Source organism: Carlito syrichta, unplaced genomic scaffold (genome assembly GCF_000164805.1).
Source record: "Carlito syrichta isolate Samal-C Ts95f unplaced genomic scaffold, Tarsius_syrichta-2.0.1 Scaffold303016, whole genome shotgun sequence".
In the NCBI taxonomy this organism is placed as follows: Eukaryota; Metazoa; Chordata; class Mammalia; order Primates; family Tarsiidae; genus Carlito; species Carlito syrichta.
The window spans coordinates 6,737-10,104 of NW_007247112.1; positions in this window are offsets into that span (position 1 = coordinate 6,737).

Here is a 3,368-nt window from a genome sequence, read left to right on the forward strand (position 1 = left end):
TGCGATGTCTTCCTTTGGTTCAAACGGGGATATGGGTTTTGGGAGGGGGACCCTGGAGGAAATGTGCTGTTCTCATTACATCCTATCATGGGGTCCAACTATAGACATGACTTATCACTGTTGATGTTGACCTTCACCATCTGGCTGAGCTAGTGTTGTCAGACTTCTCTACTGCAAAGTTAGACTTTTCCTTCCCTTTCCATACTGTTCTCTATGGAAGGAAATCATTGTGCACAGCTCACACTTAAGGGACAGGGAGTTCCTTCCTACCTCCTTCAGGGAAGAATATCTCCATAAATTATTTGGGATTCTTCTGCACAGGCGATTTGAGTGACCTATTTTTCAGTAGTTCGAACTTTGCCCCCATGTTGGGCGAGCCCACTGTGATTTAGATGTAATCATGAATTCCAGGCAAACAGGAGAGGAGGGTGGAATGAGAATGTCCAGAGTGCCCAAGGTGCTTCCTGATGACCGATAGATGGAGTCTTACAAAAAAAGAGATTAAAAAATTAATAAAAGCGACTTCCTGTGGAGAACTGTCACCCTGCTTAGAAACTGTGCAGAATTTTTTCTTGGAAACCTTCAGGCAGCTGCTCTGGTTTATAAAATCTGCCTATTGGAGGAAAGGAGAAGAGAGAGAAAAAAAAAGGTTGTCATTATTCCAGTAACAGAGATTCTCCCAAACCATATGCAAAAATAAATCCGTGGTGACTGGGGCTGTATCCGAGGAAACCTGGCAGCTGGGCTGGAGCTTGTGGGGAGGCCCCCAAGGACAGAGATTCTGGGTCCGAAACTGCAGCCACCTTGCCAGCAGGACCCAAGGTCCCAGAAAGACAGCTGCTGGGTCACTCCCACTCCACCTCCCCAGCGCTGGGACCCCATCGGCTTTCCCCAGGTTCTGAGATGAAGATTTGGCTTATCTTGTTGCCATCAGAGGGTTTGTCTTTAACCCATGGGAGGGTCTGTTCTTATGCCAGGGGAAGTACACACTCCTGGGCCAAGAGGAGGGTCCTTGACCCAGAAACAGCAGTTCTGAGGACAAAGGGTCATTAAGTGGGAGGAAAGTCAGGGAGGACAGGCTGAAGGGAGGAGGGAGACCCAGGCAATGTGCCATGGGAACTCCTAACAGAAGGGTGATGGGGGTGAGGGGGCAGGCAGTGATGACAGGAAGTGGTCAGGGGAAGGGGTGTCCTGTGAGGCAGCAAGAGCTGGGAGCTTGCCCTGGGTGGGGGTAAGGGGTTCTTGGGTAGAGAATGCACTAATTAATTCATGAAATCCAGATTCACTCAACAACTCCTCTGCCAGATAGGGGTGGGAGATGTCGGGGTGGGTGGGGGTTTTGCTTGGCACTGGGGAAACAGGGCTGGCTTCAGTAAGACCTTTTCAGTTCAGGGACCTCACTGCCTGGTCAATGACCATTAAACGACTATGAATTCAAGAGATTAGGAGGATTGGGTGGGCCTGCAAGAACCACAGGCAGCCCTTGGGGAACCCCAATAGGATGCTGCCAGCCTTCTCATTTCAAATTTGCCGACAGCGTGGATCAGACTGTGGGCAAGTATTTTGCCTTTTTGGGACTCTGTTTCCCGATGTGGAAAATAATATTTACTCAGTGCTGGCTTTAGACCAATAACTGTTGTGAACTCCTTGCACTTAGTTCAATCAATTTTCACAACCCTTTAAGGTGATTACTACATATCTTAATTTTACAGTCAAGCAACACCAAGGCTCATAGCTGTGAAGTTACCTGCTTAAGATCCCACAGCTGGAAAGTGGTGGAGCTGGGACTGAGACCCAGATAGGTGGGCTCCAAGAGTCGGTAGTCTCAGCCACTCCCATATAAGGAGGGGGTCAGACAAGATGGTCTTCTGGGGCTCTGGCAGCTGGAAGCTCCGAGAGAGCACAGGATTGGGAGTCGAAAAAGCCCGTCCTCTCATGGGGGAGGGGAGGCCCAGGATCCAGTTGGCCGTGAACCCTGGACCAGGCCAGCCAGTTGCCATGGGGACAGCTGGGCGGAGGCGGCTGGCCAGGCCGGTTGCCCCGCGGGGCAGTTCCGGGGAGCTCCCTCCCTCCAATGGCAGGGAGTAGCATGGAGCCTGCACCTGGAGCTGTGTTTTCCTGGCAGCCAGACCCACGTGAATTTTCCCCTCGCAGACCGGGGAGACCACAAGCCCCCCTCCACAAGCCGTCTGAGCCTCCTCGTCCTGAACTCAATCCCCTGTGAAGCCGCCCTTATCTCCAGTTCATCTGTGTGAATTATTTACTGTGTCTGGCGGCCTCCCTGCCCGCCTGCCTCCTCTGCCCTCTCTGGCCCTGCAGTGTTTCACATCCTGGTTTTCGAAGGGTCCCCTACCCCCAACAGTCCAAGAAGTTCCAGTGTTAGACCCCAGGGGAGCTGGAGGGAAGGAGTTTCCCACCCCTCCTGCCTTCACTTGGAATTATTGTCCTGGAACCAGAGAGCACTGAGTTGGGAGTTAGGGCACCTGCTTCTCTGCTAAGGTCTCCTTAAACCTCAACATCCTCATCTGTGACTCTGGGGTGGTGATTCCAGAACTGCTCATCAAACCCCACACGGTGCTGTGGAGGAATGGCCTCTGCAATGCAAAACATTCTGGGCCTGCACAATGTTGTCATTACCAGTGTTTTAACTTTTTCCATTATTTTTATTTTATTAATTGTCTTATTGTGTGCCACAATGCTAAGTGTTCTGCATACATTTTCTTATTTAATTCTCACAGCAATCCTACGAATCAGGGACATTGAATTTTATCCCATTTCGCATACAGAGAAACTGAGGCCCAGTTTCGGTGGGCAGGAACCAGAGGTAAAAACTGAACCTGAGTCTGGCCTACGCTTTGAACTCTTAACCACTCCTAGGCTGGAAGCCACATGGTGTCCTTAATCTAAGGGCCTTTCACCAGCACCCAAGATGCTGCTTGGGTACCAGTCTTTTTTTTTTTTTTTTTTTTGAGTTGGAGCCTTACTCTGTCGCCCAGACTGGAGTGCAGTGGCACGCTCCCGGCCACAGCAGCCTCAACCTGCTGGGCTCTGGCGATCCTTCCACCTCAGCCTTCCAAGTAGCTGGAACCACAGGCATGCGCTACTACGCCCAGTTAAATTTTGATTTATTGTAGAGATGGGGTTTTGCCAAGTTGCCCTGGTGGGTCTCGAACCCGCGGGCACAGGCAGTCCACTCGCCTTGGCCTCCCAAAGTGCTGGGATTACAGGCTGCGCCACTGAGCCTGGCCAGGTACCAGTCTTATTGGTGACAGCCATGCGCACAGAATAACGACCCAGCCCGTGTGTCTGGCCCTGTGCTGGGTGCTTAGGGACACAATGATGAGTCAGGCACTGCCCCTGTCCTCAAG